Raw genomic sequence first — 12,224 nt, 5'->3', positions numbered from 1 at the left:
CAAAGAGGTCCTTCATATTATAGCCTGCCTTTTTAAAAGTCACCCTCTGCCTCCCCACTGTAAGGTCTGGCCTGCTTGATGGGTCCATTATACTTGCCAGTAACAGTAACATTGCTGCTGCAGCGCCGTACCATTTATACCAGCTCTGAGGGCACGAGTACTCACTGCAGTGTTCACCTGAACGATAAGCGTTTCCACTCAGACAAAGCTCCACATTATAGGAAGAGAAGAAGTCAAAGCCTCATCGTTTCAAACTGTGGCATCATCATCTGCCTCTGTATGGTCTGTGAATCTCTGAGCTTCATTAAACCAGCAGCAAAAACTGACACAACCGTACACTCGTGTGTTCACTCTGGTGGTGTTGGCAGGTTAAGAGGTTCACGGCTGAAACGACAACAAAGTGTGGCTTGCGACGGCAAGGGTGATGTCACTTTTGGCATGCTGCACCATTCCCAAGGGTGAGAACGGCAGGTACAGCGGACCCTAACACACAATGGAAGTCATTAGAAAGGGGCTACGTTACACTTTAGTTTGAAGCGATTCCTGTTCCCGTCTCTGCTTTCCCCTGCTAAAAGTCACTAAACTGTTGACGCACACCAGTTTGATCGTTTTAAATCAACGCTGGCAGTGCATCTAAAGGGAATCTCTCTGGGCCATAAGATTCAGCAAGTACTTGGAAGGTGTTACCTACTCTGTGGGCCCACTGCAGCAAGCACGAGCAACCTCAGCACCAATAAACACAGACACAAATCTTCCTTCCCCCCTGGGCAGCTCAGGCTAGAGCCATCAATTCCCACACGTGGTCACCACGTCTCCATTCAAACACATTTCATTAGACTCGCATCGCACTCTGCAGCAGGTAGCATGTGGCAATGATTTCAGACTTTGTCTGCTTTTAATAAACTGACCCCGAATGATGACTCGAACCAGTGTAGTGTTTGTTTTTGTAATGGTTGACTCTTAAAACGGGCTGCCATTATCACAATGTAAAACTGTCATGACCCTACAGTACATTTTTGTAATTTACCTGTAACATGTAAAACATCAGCTTCTCACAAGGAAAGTACGAGCTCGTCTAAGAAGATGGAAGAAGATTAAAAAAAAGAAAAACAAAGTAGTCCACCGTGTGGCCCACAATCTATTCATTGCTCCTGTTTAATGTCTTTTGGATGCATAATCCTTTCAGTTTCAATTGCAAATTTAACAGTCCCCAAGGCCCAAGCACCAGACTGGTCAATACAAAACCAGACAACTAATTACCGAGCACACCGTGCTCTCCTATATCCCCTCCTCCTTTCTTCCTCCATTTTTCTCTCCCCAGTTTCTCTCCCTCTCTGTCCAGCAGCTGTGGGGTTCATGTACACAAGAGCAGCAGTCAGGCAGTATTAGGTTTCCACTTCCCAGATCTCCCTTAAAAGCCTGTCCCATAATGGTCCTTCAGCCACACAAACACGCATAAGGTTTCAAAAAACAAAAAAAAGGAGAAGAAGCGCAATAAGTGAATATGGAGACATTTAGTTGAGCTTTTTGGCAAAAAGATTTCTGCTTTTCTTTTCTAGCTTTTCCCTCCATCAATTTTCTTCAGTGATTTTTCAGTGAAATCTTTTAAAATTTGTTAACGACAGGTTAATTGCTTTGATCGCACTGTTTCCTTATGGTTGAACACCCCAATAAATTAAATGTTTAGTGAGAAACAAAGACATAAATGTTCATAATGTCCAGCAGTTAAGCAGTAGCTTTAACAGCGTGTAATTACCACGTAATTGACACTCTGTTTTCAAGCAATAAATTAGAGTGGAACGTGACAAGCTGCTTAGCTCATAAAAAATACTAAAAGCTGACCTACGTCTCAGCTCTAAAGTGGTTAGCAAATATGGGAGTGTCTAAATAAATTAGTGATGTTAAAAAATCCTTTGGTGGTTATTTTAATGATAAATTATTTAAGTAAATTATTAATTCAAGCTAAATATACTGTATAGCCCAAATCTCTGAACAGCAGATTAGACAACAACTATACAAAGTCATACTAGAAAGGTAAAACCTAATGTTGTACTATATCCAAAGAAAACACAATTACAAAAACCTAGATGATAATTTGACACAATGAAACTGAAACACAATTTTGTTATTCTATATAAAAAAAGATAACTGATGCCAATTTTTATTAGAGGTGTAGCATGATTATAGATTGGCTCGCCTTAGAACACACGTGTATGGTGCAGAAACACTCAGCTGACCATATGACATACGGTGCTTGTGCTGTTTTTAGTGCAGATGAGAAAGAAGTTATCCTCTGCTTCCCATGAGTAAATATCCCGACTGTGACAATGATAACACGGTCATGATAGCACTCTCAGCGCTAACCCAGCCTCATGTTGTGCTGTGTTGTGACTGCTGTCCTTTGCTTTACGGCCTTCCTCTTTAAACAGACCCACTCTTGAGGCTTTGATCATGACCCGAACGCACACCAGCAGCTCAGCGCTGCCCCTAATTTGCTGATGGGTTTAAAAAGTCCCTCAGTTAAGATCACTTCCCTTAGATAATGGGAAGAGCTGCCCCCCCTGTGACCTAAGCGGAGTGTCCTTTGTCTCACTCCTAATGTTTGCCTTAGCCCATTGTGTCTGCATTATCCAACACCTCCACCCCTCCTTGTACCACAGCTTTGACGCGACAACCCTGCTGCACCACAAAGAGGAAACGCTAAATGTATGGAAACCATTTCCCAGGGAGCCCCCTGAGCTCTATATGGACTCCCCTCCCCCAACAACCCCCCCACAGCACTTATATGCGTGCCCGCCATAGAGAGCGCGGTGGTTAAAGAAGCCAAGCTGTTTAAAATAGTGCAGAGTCGAGGGGCTGGAAACACTAGACCTGACATATGCGCACACGCACATAAACACACGCAGACACACGTACGATGCCACAAAGAAGTCCCGCGACCCTTTGTCTGCACAGAAGAACGAACTCCTGTTGGCTCAAAGACAAGCAGACAAATTGCCAATGATCCTTTGACCCAGGAAATGGGCAACTGTCCAGAATAAAATTGCTGAAACACTAAATAAGATAATAAATATGTAAATTGGATTAGTGAAAGTACAAAGATGAGCACTTTTTCAAATAAGGTGTTCAAATAGCAAAACTGCAGAAGCAGTCTGGTGTGAGCACCTCACAGTAAGCACTGGGATGCTGTTTAATCAGCGTCCTAGACGCGGTCACTCCAACAACCGCCTTCTGGTATACAGTAGAAACACAATGTTTGACTTGTGCTCTTTTATTTCCCTCCTTACATTTGTGCAGCAAAGGACAGAAAATATCAAATGGGCAAAAACAAATGAAGAAAAAAAAACATCGTATCAATAACTAAAACCTTTTAATGGCAGGTATAAAGTGAGCTGGAGGTGAAAGGAATGTAAAATAATCTTGCATCTTTATATCCGTCTTTCTTTTGTTCTTCCTTTCTGCTAAGTAGCACAAAGGACAGCTGGGTAAGAAATGGATCACTGGTAAAGAGACACAGCCTCCATCACAGACATGACATCACCCCCTTTATAAACAACCCTTTGGGGGCCATTTGTGCCAGAATCCAATGCTGCATGTGTGCTCATGTGTATGTGTGTATCTACTCTTGCTTTGCTTTTTAGATAATATTTTTTTCACATCACTTTAAGTTCAAAGACCGACATGTTGTTCTACTTTTCTTCTTCGTGTGGTAATAATAGGTTGAACTGAAAACTGTAGCCATGGGGATTAATTTATCACAGCGAACAATCCCAAACACTAAACATCTGTGTTATTTTCCATTGGCAATGCTCAAGACTTCGCTCAGGTCATTAATAATTCAATAATGAGTGACTTATGACGCATATCATCTGTCATCATTATTGTAGTGTTGAATGACACTTAGCATCCTCTTGCACTTCGTGCTATTTGTCAAAGTAAGTCATGCTAATCGCCCATAAAGTCATGACTTTCTTTTACCATATAAGTAAAGAGTAAACAACCCCTATGACTTTCCTCAAATACTAAAAAAATATCCAATGACAAATTATTGCACTTAAAAATGAAATCTCTGTCCTAAGAATACGTCCTAACATGTGAACTAACAGTTTAATGGTGCATCATCCTCGTGGAGGGCTACATGTGCATTGTGTACTAAAGGAGAGGGAGTGTCAACTCTGTAAAACAAACAGACTTGTCAAACTGGCATGCATAAATAAGTAAACCTGCATCTCAGAGTTTGGGCACATGCTAAAGGACGGGAGAGTTTTACTACATCCAGCAGGTGACCTTTTTAAGAAACATAATGTGATGTTTGTAACATTAGCCAATCAGAGAAGCAGATTCCCACCTTGGACAGAAACTATGGTGCTAATAGAATAGAACAGAATGCAATAGAATCCGTTCATTTATCATTGAATGGGTGTACTAACAGTTGCACGCTCAAAAGCTTCTGCTGGTGCATGAAAGAGTTTGCCAGTCATTTTAAAAGTTTGGCTTTAACGGTGGTTCCACCCCAGTTTGCAATTGTGCTCATATGGATGATCGTGTTTTTTGGACAGTGTTATTGGGATGAGGCACGAGCCACCAGCTCGATTAAGAAACTGAAGATGTCTTTCTGTGGAAGTCACGATTGCACCAATCATATCAGTAAACACTGAGACGATTTGCTGGTAGTGTTTTGCCATCTTTACAGTCTGGCCAGTAGACCACATGGTCCTCTCTGCTGGGACTCACAGATGGAATATTTGGATCCCCAACCCAAAAAACTGGATCATGTATCAATAAAGGCATCCTAACCTGTTCTTTGCTTATTACGTGAGTAACAGTTAGATGGAAAGCTAAAGTAGAATGGTAAAATCTAGAGCAGGGCGATATGACCAAAAATATTTATCATGGTATACATTTGAAAATTTGCGATACCGATATAACTGACGATATAATTGACACTAGACAAAATACTTTACAACTCCACAACTTTATTAGTGCAAAAAAAAAAACCATCAATGTATTTTCACTTAAACAAGCAGCTGTTTTTTCTGTGCATTAAAGTTATATAAAAATTTAACAGTGCAAATGCAAATTCCTTGCTGACAGTTTAACCAAAAGGCATTTCAGTGGAAACTGGCCGACACATCCTCAGCATAACCATGTATAATATCCACACAACTTAAAAAGAGGTCATACACACACAATACGGTAACATTATGTTGAAGCGCAGTACGTATCACTCCGCGAGGCTCCGCCTACGACAGCCGTAATGCTCCGACAATCCATCAAGCGGTGCGGCTTCGTAGCTTAGCAAAGTCGTACTGAAACATTTGACAGATTTTCGAGCGCCGTGCACATAAAATCGTTTCGAGGTCAGTAAACACGACCAGAATTCATACATAAGGCACACGGGATTATAAGGGGCTCTGTCGACTTTCAGAAAAATCAAAGGATTGATTTTAAGTGTGACGTATTTTCCAAAAAACACGGTAATAACGACGGCCCGCTAGCATGCGCTACCAAAAATAGTGCTTTGTTGTGTATCTGACGGACGAAAGCTAAACCAGTTCCACACCAGTGAAGCTGCAGCATTTTTACAAACCAGTTCTGGTTCATCGTTTCATTCAACGATCCACTTTCGCTCTTATATTCTCCGTCGCCGCCATGCTTTTTCCGCCATGTGCGTATGAAAACAAAGGCACTGCGCATGTGCATTTTACCCATATTCTATCGTGATATTTCATTTTCTTATCATTGCCCAACATTATACCGGTATTACTGTGAACGGTATGATATGGCCCAGCCCTAGTAAAATCTCTTTGAAACGCTGCAGTAGTTTGGAGCCATTTCATGCTCCTTTTTTTCTATGTTTGAAAAAGTTTTTTATTTAACTGCTGCAAACTTTGGTCAAGACAGTTGACACAACCGAACAGGCTTCTCTCTCTCTCATTAACTTTCAGGGAGAGACAGCAATTACGAACAGAAGCTAGAAGGTCTTTGGTTCATTTTAACACTTGCAGGGAAGATTTTATTCCACTTAAAATAACAGAAAGTGTTGTTGTCAACTCAGTTAATATTAGTTCACTTCACCATGGAATGGATGGCAACCTGTCAAGGGTGTACCCCGCCACTCAGCCAGTGACAGCTGGAATAGGCCCCAACCCTGGTTAAGAAAATAAATGAATGGATGGATGTCAGCTCCACGCCCGATGTGTGTGTGTGTGTGTGTGTGTGTGTGTGTGTGTGTGTGTGTGTGTGTGTGTGTGTGTGTGTGTGTGTGTGAGAGAGAGAGAGAGAGAGAGTGTGAGAGACAAAAAAGGAAAATAGTATAACTACAAGAGACTCTCACTTTGAGCTGAAATGTGATAAATGCAATGATTTTTATGTTGTAATTACTTTTTAATTATTCCTGTTTTCACTTACTAATTTACTAGCAAATACAAATCCAGTAAGTTTTTATTCTTGGATATAAATTGTGACATATCAGATGATAAAGTTATAAAAGCAATAATTTTGAATTATTCAGAGTCTCAAAATGAAGAAAACTACTATTAAATGCTTGCATCAGGAAATTGCCTAAGCCCAGATATCAGTATCATAACAGAAACGCTGGATTGGGCCTATTTTTGCAGTCGAATCGAGGCCAGTGTCACTAAGGTCTGCATTCAATTTGTATCTTGCTTTTATTTTGAAAGTTCTGATCAGAAGTGCTGTTTCTGGGACTCCTTTGTTGCTCGCTGCTATTCTTCATCTGCCATACTGTCTCTGGTTTACAATAAACTCTAATTAATGATCCAAGGAGTCATAACCAATCATGCTTTTGTCTACATCACACAGAGAAGGGAATGTCATTTAATGACACAAACTTTATGACTTTAAAGCAGATATGCCAAGTTAAGATTGTTCACAATACATGATCGTCACATTGCTCAGGCCTAAGAAGCACCTGTAAAGCTCCTCTCTTCTCGGCCTTCGGGGATACGAACTCCTGCTCTATGAACAGCTGCATTGTTGGAGGAGTTATTTTGATCATATTTCTTCCTGGAACAGCATGAATTAACTGTACGCCACACTGTGTGCCTACATTAGTCAGCAAAATTCAACTAGAAACTGTCTCCTAGTTAGCCATTCTCAAAAACAAACAAACAAAGCAATGACGACTAAAAACTTCTTACTGTCCACACTTGCAACAGCACGAGCCTCCCTGAATTCAGCCTGGTGATATCCAGGCTTTGTTACAACAATTCATGTGTCAGAGGTAAAAACTGGAGCAGCCTGCTTGGTAAACAGAGACAAACAGGGCTTCCACTCACTGGTTTTACATGCACTCTAGTAATTTGATCATAACCCGAGTAAGACAATACTCACATTATTGGGACTGTCATACAAACATCTTAACAAAATTATCTTACTTGCATTAAGGCCGTAATCGGAGTAAGCAAAACTCGATTTACAGAAGTAATCGATTTTTAGATGAGCCTGACCACGTATAGAGCATATAGCACAGTATGTATACAGCTGCCACACGAGTCATAGAGTGAAGCACATGCAAGGTGGTGTGTTTGGAAAGAGAAGGAGCCAGGTGAGCAGCAGTGAGCAATAAAACACGGTTTTCAGGCAACATCACATAGATGATTACCAGCACACAGGTTCGCACAGGTTGCATTATGATGAGGTACAAACATATTTATCTGAAACATAAGGGAGACGTGGCATAGCTGAGATGAAGTCAGTGGGAAAATGCACAACAGCAAACAGGGTGGAAGACGTGGGTGGAAGGGCTTGTTTAAAGCTTTTAAACCCTTATAAGTAAGTGTTTGATCTAAGGATTCAACGAATGCAGTTCTTAATGAAAGTTCATTTAGCTAAATGCCCTCTGACAATTCAAGGTGGATGCTGAGTGGAAAGACTTAAGTTTTAGAAAGATTTTAGTATTTCATTTTTATTTCCTGTTTGTCTCTCATCTTATGGATTTTAACAAACAAACAACTTAGGAACGTCGCAGACAATTACCTTAAAACCCTTGAAAATCATAGTAAATAGTACAGTGTGGCACTAACAGGCTCTGAGAATGACTCAAACACTACTTGGCAGGAATACTCAAATGTAAATCATGCAACTTCTCTCCTGGTTGAGTGGCAGAAAAGGAAACCACCTCCTATTTCCTGAACCAGTCGGATCTCGCCTGCGTTCTGGGTTTCTGTTTTCATCCTGAATGACACCTCTGTCAGTCACATGACAGTGGAAGCCTAACAGCTAATAAATCACTGCTCCTAACTGAGCTTTTCCTTTTCACTGCCTGCGCACAAGAACCAGGCTAATTTATAACTAGAACAGGCTTGCAGGAGAGGCTAAAATTGGCCCGGGGAGGTCAGGGAGGTTATCTGACGACATGTCGTTACTTGGCTTAAAAAACAGCAGTGGAGATTGCCAGCAGACATACTACTGGAAAACATACACAAATGCATCCCAGAGAGGAGTAGAGAGGGTTTCCGATTAGACGATGAACTGCACCGTACCAACTGATTAATAGTCATAGAAGACAACTGCAGTCTTCTTCACTAGCACTGAATTCTGGGAGCTGAGAAACTCAAGTAAAGTTTTTTGTCATTTTTACAAATCAGATTTTTACTTTATTATTTAATAAGTGCATTTTATAATTTGTAAAAAAAGAAAAAAAGTAATTTTAATCCAAAAATTCTGCCATTACCTCCTAAAAAGGGTCAAAAAATATTTCTGAGCACAGCTGGAATTTTTACATTATTTTAATATTTGTTCAAGCTAACACTGGGAGAGAAAAGCAAAAGCTGCAAGTGTGTAAAGAGCCATTCACCAAGAAGAAACCGATCGACAGCATCATCCTCAGTGCTGAGCAGTCACTTTAAGTTTCTATTTACTCTCATATTACGCTGCTGAAGCTGGAAATCCAACTTTCTGACAGACTTTTTTTCCAAGAAGATGTGCAGTTCTGTGCTCCTTCACAACACTATGACCCACATAATCAAAATAAAGAACCAGACCCTGCAGCACAGCTCGTGTGCATGCATAAAGGAGCTATGGTAGCAGCTAGGCTTCATCCTGCATACTATAAATTCAACTGTGTTCAGAGAACGCCATAAATAAATTAAAAGAGGCACATCTGAGGCTTTTAAAACGTGGCTCTAAAAACTACCTTTCACAGGAGAAATAAGCCCATTACAGCCAGTCGAGACACTCAATTCCCATGTTACTGAGATGTCTAATGAACAAAGGGAACGAGGGAGGCACAGAGTGAGGCGGTCAGAGAAACGGGTTCTGATTTCCTCAAAGAGTGAGGTCAAAAACCCCAAACTGCCAGTGAACCATCAAGGTGAGACACATAAATCACGGCTCTAAAGTTCAGTAGCTTCCTAAAATGAGTTTCTTGCTCAACTCAGCTAATTTCTCAAGACTCTCACAAACCACAGCTTTCTCTGTGCAAATGAGTGAAAAGGCTTACTTTATTAAACTGACACTTTACATAGTTTGTCAGACCCTTAAAGAATATTTGCACATCAAAAAAAATTAAAGTAAAATAAAATGTGAATTTTAAATGATGCTAGTGATATATTTCATGTAACTGATGATTTACATTCAGGAAACAAGAAGCTTTTTTTTAACTGCACCAACATTTGTGAGTTTAAATGAGCTACAACATTACTTAAAATAAATAGGTAACAATATTCTTTCTAAATTACAATTCAGAGGATTTTTTAATTCAAACTAAATCTTAAGTCCTATCATATATTATTATCAACTAATTATTGAGCAATAACATATCTCAAATATATAAATAATGTTCATTATTATAAATGTTGGTCCAGTGCTTCTCACATATGTGAAATGTGAGGTCCCCCTAACATTTCACACAATGGAGTTATTCGGGGGGCAGTAAAGTATTACTTTCCCTGTAACCTGCATTATTTATTCCTTCAACAGCACTACAACAAAAAATCTGAATTCCTCAAGCGCTTCATCAAAGGCCGATGAAATGTGGATCGAAGCTTAGCCCACCGTATCCACTGCAAACTTAGGAACTTCTCTTTCTCTCTCTCTATGATTTTGTATCAAAACATTTGCTCATTGTCTCATTTCTTTTCTCTTGTTCATCACTTCGTTCCTGTAAAAGCAGTGACGGTGTAAAATACACGAGACATGAACAGTTTTGTCGGTTGGTGAGGCTGACGGTGTCTCAAATACTGTGCGGTGTCTCACAACTGCACTCCACCCCATTTAAAAAACAAATTAAAAAATTCCAAACTCATAAAAAAGTGAAGCTACTGAGCAGCTGATAAATTGAATTAGCTAAAATAAATGGCCTCCACAGCAAGCCTCCTTGGAGTCGAGCACGGGTCCCTGGCTACAAACGGACACATGTTTCACAGAGGCGTAACTAAATGACTAGTAAAGTTTTCACAACCATTGTTCTGTCCGAGCCGTTCTCTTTGACCTCTTCAAAATCCCTTCCCCCAGTCAACTGCCCCCACCCCATCTCTCCACCTCGCCCCCCCTCCCACCAAATAAAATAAAAAAATGTTTTAAAAATCATTAAAAATCATTGGGACACAAATTCAAAGATCTAGCCTCTCCTGTCACCAAATTAATTTAAGACTGACAAGAAATATAAGGAAAATCAGGCTTATTTTGTTAATACTTGGGAACGGAGTTTAAAGTCCAACTAAAGAAGTTAAAGCAGGCAACAAATGAATCAATAGAGCCATGAAGAGTGCTCCTGAGATTTCAGGCAGATGGATTCTTCTTAGGGACAGAACTTGTCAAAAGTGCTAAGAGGAAAGCACTTACCACACAGATCCTGACGTCCGAGCCCAAGAACGAAAGCTTCCTATCTTGTCTGTCTCCAATCCACTTCCATTTTTCTGAGTTACTATATTGCAACTCCCACCCCACGGAGAGCCGGATAGCAGAGAGTGCGACAGAGAGAGGGAGAGAGTCAAACACACACACACACACACTGGGGTGGGTCGGTGGGGGGGCTTAGTCCTGGTGTGGAGATGGAGGGGACCATTGCAGCTGTGCACTTCGTCAGTATCTCCTCAAATCCAATCCTCTGCTCCATGTGTGTCTGCAGCACCGCGGAAAAAGGCAACGGAAACAAAGTGATCCTCTTACACACAGCCCAGAGAGAGAGAGAGAGAGGGAGAGAGACGAACAAGGCGAGGAGCAAGAAAGAGTGCGAGAAACATACGCGGGGAAGGGTAGGGAAAGAAAACAAGTGAGCTCGTTTGAAGGCCGAGGAAGCTCGAGTATAAGCAGGTTCAAGTTTTCAGCGTTTTCTTTTACTTTGCCACAGAATGCCGGCCGAGTGGGAGGGAACAAGTGAGAGCTTCTAGGAAGGCAAGGAAATAGTGCATAATACCTTCCAGCTTCCTTCAACCCCCCCTTCTCCCTCCCTCCCTCCCTCTCTCCCTCCCTCTGTCGCTTTTCTCTCCCTCTCTATCAGTCTTTCTTTCAGTCTCTCAGTCCAGTAATAACCCTGTCTGTGGCAACCCCCCTCCACTGGGTGCAGGAATGCAAAGCAAGAGTTTCAAGAGGCCCAGTTAGACAACCTCAGAGTCACTGCACCTTGACCCGCAGGTCAGACGCAGGGCGTGTGTATATATATATATATATATATATATATACACATACGTGTGTGTGTGTGTGTGTGTGTGTGTGTGTGTGTGTGTGTGTGTGTGTGTGTGTGTGTGTGTGTGTGTGTGTGTGTGTGTGTGTGCATGCGTGTGCACACGTTAAGGGGTGTGGAGCTTTTAGTTGTGTCTGTGTGTACCTAAATCTGTGGGGCAGCTTTACCTCACAAGATCATATAACCATACCTGGACAGCCACTTGACAGAGATAATACTGGTGGACACTTACACCACTGCCGCAATCAGGGTAACACTTACTGCTGCTACATGGCAACAATGACTGCCTTCACTCAGCAAGATTAATTGTATTAAATTGTTCTGGACCTTTCCAAATGACCAAATAACTCAAATTAAAACATCCACTCGTGGTGCTCTTCTGAATTAATCTGAAGAAGCTGCTGTTTCTGGACAGCCCACAGTGTTGGAGTGAAGCACATTCAATCACACAGGTTTACAAAGGAGTGTCAATTTGGGAATTTATTTACACGTGTATGTCATAATTTCATCATTTGCTGTTTAAAGTTCACTCCAAATAGCAAATATCACAAACAACACACACATGCAAAATGAA

The 12,224-nt window shown here is 41.1% G+C and overlaps 1 long non-coding RNA gene across 1 annotated transcript in view; it reads right to left on the bottom strand.

The window, feature by feature from the left end:
* LOC147320036 (uncharacterized) overlaps nucleotides 1-11,349 on the bottom strand; it is a 45,229-nt gene extending 33,880 nt beyond the window's left edge. The window contains exon 1 of the long non-coding RNA XR_015131197.1: nucleotides 10,810-11,349. This is a non-coding gene — a long non-coding RNA (uncharacterized LOC147320036). The remainder of the gene's footprint in view (nucleotides 1-10,809) is intronic.
* Between the last annotated feature and the right edge of the window lie 875 nt (nucleotides 11,350-12,224).

This window comes from Aulonocara sp. 'chitande type north' Nkhata Bay, linkage group LG10 (genome assembly GCF_057382095.1).
Source record: "Aulonocara sp. 'chitande type north' Nkhata Bay isolate Kocher_YH1m ecotype deep benthic linkage group LG10, A_spYH_male_GT1.1, whole genome shotgun sequence".
Lineage (NCBI taxonomy): Eukaryota > Metazoa > Chordata > Actinopteri > Cichliformes > Cichlidae > Aulonocara > Aulonocara sp. 'chitande type north' Nkhata Bay.
Note: the sequence above shows the minus strand (reverse complement) of the source record. Positions and strands in the feature narration are given on the sequence as shown.